This window comes from Alligator sinensis, unplaced genomic scaffold (genome assembly GCF_000455745.1).
Source record: "Alligator sinensis unplaced genomic scaffold, ASM45574v1 scaffold496_1, whole genome shotgun sequence".
NCBI lineage: Eukaryota > Metazoa > Chordata > Crocodylia > Alligatoridae > Alligator > Alligator sinensis.
In genome coordinates, this window is record NW_005842246.1 from 991,979 (window position 1) to 1,002,748 (window position 10,770).

Consider the following 10,770-nt stretch of genomic DNA (forward strand, 5'->3'; position numbering starts at 1 on the left):
CTCTGATGTGGAATTCCTCAATTTCCTATGGCACGCTACACTTCAGTATTTAAGTGCTTCACAAGGAATAATAAATTTAAACATGGCTTTGTCCCATTTAATTTTTAAAAGTCACTGCTTCTTAGACCACCTCTTAGAATATATTCTGTGCAACTCTTTCTCCCTCCATTCTTTCAGGGCTCAGCACCTAGTAATAAGAACATGTATGGTAAGTAATATGACCAAAACAGGAAACAAAAGGAACAGAAGTATAGGGAAACTGTTGGTGAAGTCATTTATAAAGAGGCTGTGTATCTTCAGTAGATCATTAAATTAAGCCTCTAATCAAAGTATATTTTTTTTGTGCAAGGCAACATAACTGGTACCTCAAAACAGCAAAAAGGAACAGGACTGAGATTTCTTCCTTTTTCCTGAAAAGAAAGAAGTAGACTTGTCCCAACTGGCAGTTACCTAGAACTCCACAACTGTTTTACCTTTATTATGTTCTGCAAAGACCATGACAAATTGCTTGCATGTTGCAGCAAGTGTTAATTTTCAAATCTGATTATTCTTTAAAAAATTAGTTACTTTATCTGATGTTCAAAAGGGTTTTAGCAATACCAAGGCAGTTCACTATACTGTATATAACCATTACATTTGATTCTACAGAGATCTATCCATAATAAAGCAAAGGAAAATCCGAACACCGTATCTTTTCGTGTACAAATGCCTCCAAGTAAAACATGCCCTTTATTTTTTTGAGGGTGGGTTAGTTTGCTGGGGGGGGGTTGTTCTTTTGGGGGTAGAGGAGGGGTTGGGGGGTTAAAAATAGCCCCAGGGGGGAGGCCCCCCATCCCACCCGCCCCCAAAACCTGCCAACCCCCTCATGAGCCACCAGCCCCTCCTCCTGACCCTGACTTACTTCATTCAGGCTCCCTAGACCACTGAACACCAGTAAAACCAGTGCCAGGAGCAGTTTGCAAGATTGGGGATGGTTTGGTGGCATTGAAGTGGCATTGGCAGAGCCTGGGGGACTCCAGGGGTGTTTGTCAGGACTGGGGAGCCTCTTCAATCCCACTACCCTGATCCCCTCAATCACCCTGCAGACCCTGATAGTCCCCACCCTCAATCCCAGCCTCCCTATGGATACTGTTAGTCCCCATGATCCTCCCAAGCCTCCCCATGGACCCCAATAGACTCCCAGTCTGTCATAAGATTAGGCCCCAGACCCTGGCAAAGGGCAGTAATAAGGTTGTTACTTCTTTACTGTAAGTGTTTCTTATAGTAGTTCCTGTAAATAAAGTGTTGTTTCCACATCTCAAGTCTTACCAAGATACTACCAATAGCTCACTTCCTGCTTCAAGTGCAAGCTACAGTGCTCAGACAATAGCTATGGCTCTGAGAAAGACTTCACCTTCTCAGTTTGCTGAGTAGACACAAACAATAGCTCTTTTGGCAGCTGCATGCCATGCAGGAACACTCCTTTTTCTAGCAAAGAAAACAGCTTCCCCACTTAAACCATGAACCCCAATTTTGGGGTGCTGATTTTTGGAAAAGGGTGCATGGTTTATATAAGAAAATACTGTACCTAAACATGTACAAAATTAACAGACTTTTTTCTGATATGAAATCCTTCAAGAACAAATTTCTGTTAAAAGATCAAGCACTAACCCCTAAAGTTCTTCAGTTGATTTGCCAGTACAAGCAAATAACTGAATAGATCTATAGAATACCAAGGAAGGCAATGTTAAAAAAATGCATACTATGCTCAAAAGGCACAGCATAGTCTGATAAATGAAGTGGGCCCAACAGCTAAATTGCTGCCCAACGGAGCTTAGAGAGTCAAACAGAATTAGTCAATATAACAGAAAAGAGTATAGTATGCTCTTCGTAGCCAAAATGTGTTATTTAAAAGGGAATCTACCTTTATTTTTATTGAAGAAAAGATAGATATAACTTTAAGTGGGAGATTAAACTAAGCATTAGGAATGGCATATTTATGCCACCCTGGTAATTCAGAAAGAATTGAGCAAAATCTCTGTAAGCATGCTATGGCAAGTAATTTGACAAACAAGATTTTTTTTGGAACAGTTATATGTATTACATCCTTATCCAGCATTCAGCCTGATCTCTAAAGATCAATTTAGAAAACTTGGTTAAAAAGTTATCTTTTAATATCGTTTGCAAAAGCACTTTTCTGCAATATAATCAAGCCAAGTAATTAGTTCAGCAGCCAAAATAGTCAAATTGCTTGGAAGTCAGAATCTAATTCAAAATTAAACAAATGTCAGCAGGATTCAGAAGCAAGTTTCACATCCAGTGAGCCACTCTGATTCACATGTAATTTAAAAGCATATTTAAATGTTACTGAGATTTGAGTTCAGTTCTCCATTAAGCAAGCAGAATATTAATCTGAAGTTATCATTCAGTTTTCACGCTTAGTCTAGTGTCAAACTCAAATAGCTTTTCAGATTAAAAAATGACAAAAAGGCAATGATTGTTTGTCATTTGTGAAATATACAATATGGTGGGATAAGCTTTTGTGCAGTATTTGAAAATTTAGTCCTGGGTTAACTGAAGTATTCTAAAAAGTGGATGAATAAGGTGCAATATATTTTAAGGGAGAAAAAACCCTAAATGATGTTGTTTCTTGCTTTATTAATCTGCATCTGTTCATTTATTCCTTTTCTTTATTCCCATCCCCTCAGTGAGGGGAACAGGCAGCGTGTGCATAAGCTTAGACAATGCTCCCTAGAAAAGCGCTTACCTCAGACACCCAAAGCACATTCATACCTTGAGAAGGGGATTCATGCAGCAATATTACAAAAGTAAACATTTCTTTCTACCAAAGAAACTAGCATTTTTCAAATTACTTTTGTCAAGCATATCTGAACTGATCATATAGAATCAACTACCTCAGTAGGCTCAGCAGGTGACTGAAAAAAAACAACTAGCTATTCCACTACCATGCATGCTGAAAATATTTTCCCCTACCAGTTTGGATTATAATACCGCAATGCTTTCAGCATTCTGGCTTGAGAAGTGGTTGAATTACTACTTTTAGCCACCTATTCCTTAATATTTTATTCTTCTGCAAACAATCAACTTCTGGGTATCTAGAATTCTGCAAAAGGTGGTGGTGGGGGAAGAGACCCAAAAAATCCTTTTTGGCCTCTTAATGAATCCATGCTTAGCTTTCACAGAAGGCAAAAATTTCCATGTACCTTTAAGGAGATCACACTAAACAAAAAGTTAAAAAATTAAGGAAATGAAAACATTCTACCATTACAACAGTTAAATAATACACTAAAAAACAAACAGTTTACAAAAATATTTAGGTTGCAAAAATAAAATTCAGGAGTTGGGGAATGTCATTACAGATGGTATTTTTGGTGCTACCTTATTTTTGAGCCACTGATGCACCCAAGGGCCAGTGTCTACTACAGAAAAATAGAACAAGATCATATAATTGAGAACTGTATCATAATGAGAGTCAACTCAAGGTTACACAAGCTATTATAAATGTAACACTACCTAAATCCAAGTGCTCGCTTACAATTTTAGCATTGTTTTCAGATTTCACGTGCAATTTTGTAGGTCTGTGATTTAATGAAGAAACTCAATAACTCAGTTATGGACAAATGTAAAAAGCTTTCCCCCCTGGGTCAATCAAGTTTCATCTGGCATTTTGGCCACAGAGCTGAGAGGCTAGGGACAGACATTACACATAAACCAGTTTAAGTGATCAGAAACTAGCTTAAACCTGTAACAGAACAGATGTTCAGTGCACCTAAACCAGTTTGAGATGGCTGAAACTGGTTTGAGAAAAGTCTGGTTGAATGTAACTGGTTTGGCTCAAACCAGTTTATGCAATGTCTGCCCAGACCCCCTGCTGGCTTAAGATAAACCAGATATCCCCAGCATCCTGGCATGCTCTCTGGGCTGGGCAGGGCTCTCTGCTCCACAGCAGGGCTGACCCCTCCTCTCTGCTCCCTGGCCCGAGCTCCAGAGACTGCGGGCTGCTTCCCCTCTTCCCTCATCACTCCCTGCTAAACAGGAATTCTCCTCTCCCCTCAGCCTTACTGAAGGGGTGTCCGTGAATTAGCTGGCAGACCACATGCTGGCTACAGTCCCTGCTGAATCCACATGTAGAATCAACAAGTAGCTGGAAATGTCCCTCTGTTGTTTTCTTAATTAGGTGATAAACAGAGTTGTTAGTTCTTGGCTGGGCTAATCAAAGCTCCTGAGGAGTCTGGCTATGCCCCCCTTAGCACTCCCTTCCACAGCATGGAGCTGTTCTAGCACCCCCCAGCTTCTAGCCTGAGCCACTGTGGGATGTGCCTGCATTTTCTTGGATGTCTGTCCAGTTACAAAACTGATTTAGCCTAGCCAAGTTAGACTAACTTGCAAAGACTGAATCAATTCAGGATCAGGCTTTTTGAATGTCTGTCCCTAGCCAGACTGATTTTGCTTGTATTACAGGATTAAGACTAGAAGGGAGGCAGAGAAGGCAACAGAGTCCATGGGATGGCTGGAGGGAAGGGCAGTCCATCTCATCCTGCCTCTGCCAAACTCTAGACCAGAAGTCTGAGAGATGCTATGAAATCAATGAAAAAAATCTATGCTGTCCATGTGTCGCCACAGAGGTGGGGGTGACTGGCTGTAGGCAGACGGCAGACATGATCTCAAGTTCAGCCCAAACGGTTCCCTTTTCTGTTGCCAGCAGCAATAGGTGTGGCAGCAATCTAGGAACATTATGGAGCTATGCATGAACCTAGTTTAATTAATCCCCACAACCAAAGTTTTCTTGAGGGTGGCAAGTAAAACATGAACAACTTTTAAATGCTACACACACACATACATATATAAAATGTAGGTAATTATTATTATTATTATAATAAGGTAGCACCAAAAGTAACAATATTCTCCAACTCGTGAATTGTGTTTTGCAACCTAAATATAATATTTATAACCCTAATTTTATTTTTATATACATGTTGCAAATATATACATAGATATATAGATATAGATAATGCAGCTAAGAATTTGGCTGATAAATACCTGTGCGTGTGCACAGCCGCAGCACAACACACAGGCAGCAAGAAGCACAGCCCTGCAGCTTAAACAGCTGCATATAGCTGGTAAGTCTGTTGTGGTGGAATGGTAGAGGGGAGGGAAGGTGTATGGTGGGGGTCAGATCAATGCCCCCCACAGCGAGGGAGGGAGCGGGGCAGTGGCAGATGCTGCCCAGCCAGGGGTCAGACAGAGCCGTGGCTCGTCCAGGGAGCGCACAGCTCCTGCCGTTGCTTGCACCCCAAGAGGGCACAGGGGGGCAGGGTGCATGTGCCCCTGGATCTATGCAGGGCAGGGTGGGCAGACTGCAGCTATGGGCTGGAGCTGGGGCTGCGCAGGGCTCTTCTCAGTAGGGACTGGGCTTGGGGCAGGCGGCAGCAGTACTGGGAGGGAGGGCTATGGGGGAAGGGGCTGCAGCCACCTCAAATTTCACTGCAGCCCCCCCATACACTCCCCTCCCAATGACACTGCCACCCACACCAAGCCCTGTACAGCCCCAGCTTCAGCTCACAGCTGCAGCCCACCCACTCCGCCTTGCCCTGTGCAGATCTGGGGCACACGCCCCCCCCCCCCACCCCCCCCCCCCGGGCGGCCGCCAGCCTGCCTGCAGCAGCAGGAGCCACCCCCCATGTCCTCTGGATGAGCCATGGCTCCATCCCATGCCCTGTCCTGGCTGGGCAGTGTCTGCCCCTGCCCCACTCCCTTCCTCACCATGGGGGGCACTGATATGCCCCCCCCCACACCCCTTCCCTCCTCTTCCACCACAACAAACTTACCAGCTGCATGCAGCTGTATTGGAAGTCGGATCGGTATCGGCCGATATCCCTCCTTAAAAACGAGGGACAAAAAAAAGGCATCTATGAAGTTGGGGGAAGAGAAGGGGACAGACTGAACATCAAGACTGCAAAAAAAGTTTTTAATGGGAAGTCCTGGGTAACAAATCCAGGGCTCACTACTAGCTCTCACCACTACAGTGGCTTTCAATGTGAATTAGTTCTGAAAAAACTGAAGCTTGGTCATTTTTCTGTTATGTGATATATATGGACTGTTGGGATATTCTTTCCAATTAGTAATAAAAGGTTTTTGCTATATCACTAAACTATCTCTAAAAGAAATGTTAAAGTCTTTGGATTCACAATAAAGTTAATTAATTCTCAGCTAAACACAACTTTAAATTTATGGTCACAGAGTGCATACACACGTCTAATGCGACTCAACAAAGGTAACTTAAGTTAAGCTACAATGTGTGAAGTAACACACTGCTGCTTCTGAGCATGTGCAGGGCTCAGCATGGGAACATGCCAAGCTTAAAGTAATGCCCCCCCCCTTTTTTTGTCTGCAAGCACCCAAATATTTTATTTTGTTTAAAGACAATACTTGCTCCTTGCTCATCTTTCATTATTCTCAGCCCAACAAGTCACAAGACATTTTTGTGGGGAGAAAATGTAATACTATTATAGCAGAAAATTTAAAAGGCCCTCAAACTTTTCAAAAAAGGAAATAATTTAAATGTGTTAAATGTTTTCAAGGATATCACCTTAACTTTGTCCCCTCAGTAGTGCCCCAAAATACTTGTCTCGCACATATATTCACTGCTGCCTTTGCACCTGCCTGAACAAATCTGGACCTTATTCTGCAAAATCCCTCATATGCTTAAAATGCACAACCCTTCCACTTAATGCAGTACAACCTTATTACAACAAGCCCCTAGGATCAGGAGACAAGTTCATCAGAAGAGGAAACTCTTTATAACAGGGTGAGTGAGTTTGCTGCATCATAATAAGGAAAAAAAAATCTGTTCCTAGATTTAGATTACTTGAAAGATGGTTTTTTTTTTTTTTTTTTAAATAAATGAGATTGGTCTGTTATGAGATTGCAATGTAATGAGACTGTACTGTACACCTAATATTTTAACCCATCATGAAGCCCACAGACCACACTCATCTCAGAAGTCCTCTAATGCAGGAGCCTGCAACTTAACCTATTTATTTCTAGCAACAGAACACTGGCTGCCTTTTGGTCTTCAGATGAAATTTAGGGAGTGGTTTTGACCTAGACCTATTCAGCTGTCAAAGACTTGCTTGTGTTGAGATTGCTCTGTGTGCATGCAAATTTGGCTCGAAGCAAAAGGATGGAGCAAGGGTGTCAGCTTTCAGGTCTCAAGGTGTTGCATTTTGCAGGTTTCTTACAAAATTATGAAGTTTTCATTTCAAAACGGCTAATTTTGACATCTGCCATGTTTCTGGGTTATAGGTTTTGGCCGTGTTGGTCTGCAGGCAAAAATAATCAGAACTCGTTTTACCAGCCTTTGAGTTCCAGCCCAGTTTGTATTTACATTTTCAGGTCAGGTACGCAATCCTAAAAGCGTTAAACAATTTGGGGCAATAACTTTAAAGGAGAAATCAACAAAGTCTAATGAAAGACAAGTACTCCTTTTTTCATCTCAATGGATCTTCCAAGCACGAGGGTTAGGTTTATGATGACATTTATTATGCTTTTACCATTTTAAAGCCAGACTGGGGTTTGTGTGAGTTTCTTTATCAATCTGTTTTTCTATTCAGCTGTGAATAACTCACAAAAGTAACTCGGAGGCATGTTGCACTAGCCTGACTGTTCTATAAATCTTCACAATTTACAGAATGTTGGGGGTTGGATACTGACGTAGCAATTCATCCATCTCAGATGAGTCTTTCGATACTGCCATTAGCTCCCAAATGTTTTTAGCAAATCTGCCAGCATTCCAACACCTTGCGGTGAAGACTTTTGATTTCAGACAAAACTGCATCTAATAAACAGACTTTCTTTAGCTGACCCAGATTTGAAAAAAAAAACATTTATGTAGGTTTTTAGATGTCTCTTTCTGTGGTGTTCATTAACTTGCTTCTAGACGGAAAATTTAGGTGTAACATCCAATGTGCCACTGTAGTTTCTACAATGGTTAGCCAGTAATTATGTTAAACTATTTGAATATACTTGCAGATAGGACTAAGGAACAAGACACTGTTTTAACACAACTTTGGACCACGGTGTAGCCAGAGGGACGTGGTGGTAGTTACATCCCCCTTCAATTGTACTGTCCACAAGAAATGAGAGTTCAGTCATGCCAAAGCAGAGCTTCCTGGCCTCTCTGCCAGAGCCAAGCAGGCAGCCAGCAGCACACACTAAGCCAGCTGAGCACCCAATCCCGCTGAAGCCAAGTTGAGCTGCCTGGCTCCTCATCCTGACCAGGTGGGCAGCCAGCAGCACCCGAGTAGTTAGCTGAGGGACTGATCCTAAAGTAGAGCTGCCTGGCCCCTCTTCCCAAGATGGGTTGGTAGCCAGCAGCAACTACCACATTCTGCCAGCCTCAGAGGCCAAGGCCTGATCCAGAGCCCATCGCCCTTTTCAAAATGCTAGATCTGATGTTTCTTTGGACCCAAACCAAAGCAATTGCCTATATGTTCTTGTAAATAATGCCAAACTTTTACGTTCTGTACATTGTGAACAATGTACAATAAAAACATAACTGGTGCCATCCTGGCTAACTATCAAGAAACAGGAACCGCTAAGATACAAGATTTAAAAAGTGTCAGTTCAAAACATAAGACATATTTAAATAAAATGCTACCATATTTTAGTTTGAAATTAAGCAACTCTTTTAATCAACTCTTTTAGACTATTGCTTCACTCCAACCTGGTTTATTTAAAGAAACTAGTGCTTTGTATTCTAAAAATATATTTAACGTCTTATGGTAATTATCTCCATTTTCATTAAAATCCAACACATTTCAACTGCATTTATATAATTCTATTTATCTATCATTTCATTTCTACATAAAAAAATTAAAATTTTTCTAGATATTAACAAATTCTCCGATCACCATCTTACTTTCTATACAGAACTTTTGATATGTCAATGTGGCAATTACTGTAAATCAGAAGCTGAAGCAATTCCCAGAGTTAATTGCTTCATTTCCTAATGGCATCATACTGGGCTTATCTCATTTATTCAGATAAACAAGTTCCTTTAGTTTATTTTAGTGGAATTTAAATTTGTCACAGAGGCTGTGTATTCCTCAATTATTGGTATATACCACCACAAAATACTGTAACCTGAACGTGCTTTCAAACATCCAATAGTGACAGTCAAAATGTCAATGTCTCTAATTCAGTGGGAGGATGTCAAATATGTTTGAAGACAAAGATTCAAAGACCTATTCAAGTTAGGCTTGCTCTGCTAGTCACCTGGCACATACGCTTTACTGGTTCACTGCTGTTATGATTCTCTAATGTTGTAAAATTTCAAATCACTAAAGAAAAAAAGTGGCATAATGCTACATAGCCATAAATCCAATTTATCCACTAGACTAACTGTGCTTGAAAGTGTGCTGGTCAGAAAATAAATCTCCTGGCAGAGACTGCACACCTACACTTGACAGTTTCCACATCAATTCTGTTTTTGGTACAAATGGGGCCTGGTATCCAGTACCACCACCACCACTGCTATCATCTAGACACTGGATCACAGCCAGCTCTTCATGGCTAGGTATGGAAGTTACACAAACCAGTATAAATGACTGGAAACTGGTTCAAGTCTGTAACGCAACGAAAGTTCAGTGCACATAAGCCACTTTCAAAATGGCCAAAACTGGTTTAAGATAAATCAGGATGCAGTATCAGACTTAACTGATTTAGGATGAATTTCTGTCCCCCTCCAGATTAAAGTTTAATCAGTCCTCCAGTATCCTAGAATGCTTTGCATCTCCCCTGCAAACCTCCCCTCACAGGGAGGGCAGGCTATTCTTGGCCCAAGCTGTCTGCTCCAGCTGAGCAGGAAGGCATACTCTAGTGCCGATGGCTTCTGACCAGGGCCACTGCAGGCATGTGGCTACATTTTTGGAATCAAAAGTGAATGTCTCTATTCACTTGCTTATTGCTTCAATCTAGGGTTACCAACCGTCCAGGTTTTCCCAGACATATCCTTTTTTTTGGACCCCTGTGCTGCGTTGGGATGGGTTTTTAAAATAAGAGCAAATTTCCAGGTTTTCTGCTCTCCTGATCCGGTTGCTTTGGGCTAGGAGCAGTGGGCAAGGTGATTGGCTGTCAGGGGTCACATGCTCCCCGCATGGTTTCTGGAATGCCAGGTAAACAAAGACAACAAGCGAGAATGTGCGAGAGCATATGCGAGGGAGCCTGTGTGAGAGAGCGGGCATGTGCGCAATGCAGGAGCTGCTTGGGCAGCAGGGCTTAGGAGGCAAGGGTCTGTGGGTCAGGAGTGAGGGGCACCAGCAGGGCTGGTGTCCTCTTTTTTGGACCTGGAAATATGGTAACCCTAGCTCAATCTACACTGCTTAGACTAACCTGCAAAGATTTAATTGATTCAGCTTCAGGCTTTTTGACTGTCTGTACTTAGCCCATGTATGTGAATGAACAGTAAGCACGCTTAAAAAAAACCAAACAGTACAGGCCTTGATCTCCCATAATAGGCTTTTCTTCTGCTAAATGTTTGTCTGCTACCTCTGAGAATTTCTCTTCCCTGCCCCCCCCCGCCCCAACTGCTTTTAGTATCCTGCTCAGTCTTTTATTCCTCAGACCTAAAGAAATCAGACTACCATGCGTAGACCCTGAGATGGTGCAGAGTCATTTGGAAGAACTGGATGCCTTTAAGTCGGCAGGCCCGGATAAGCTCCATCCGAGGGTGCTGAAGGCACTGGCCGACATCATTGCAGAGCCACTGGC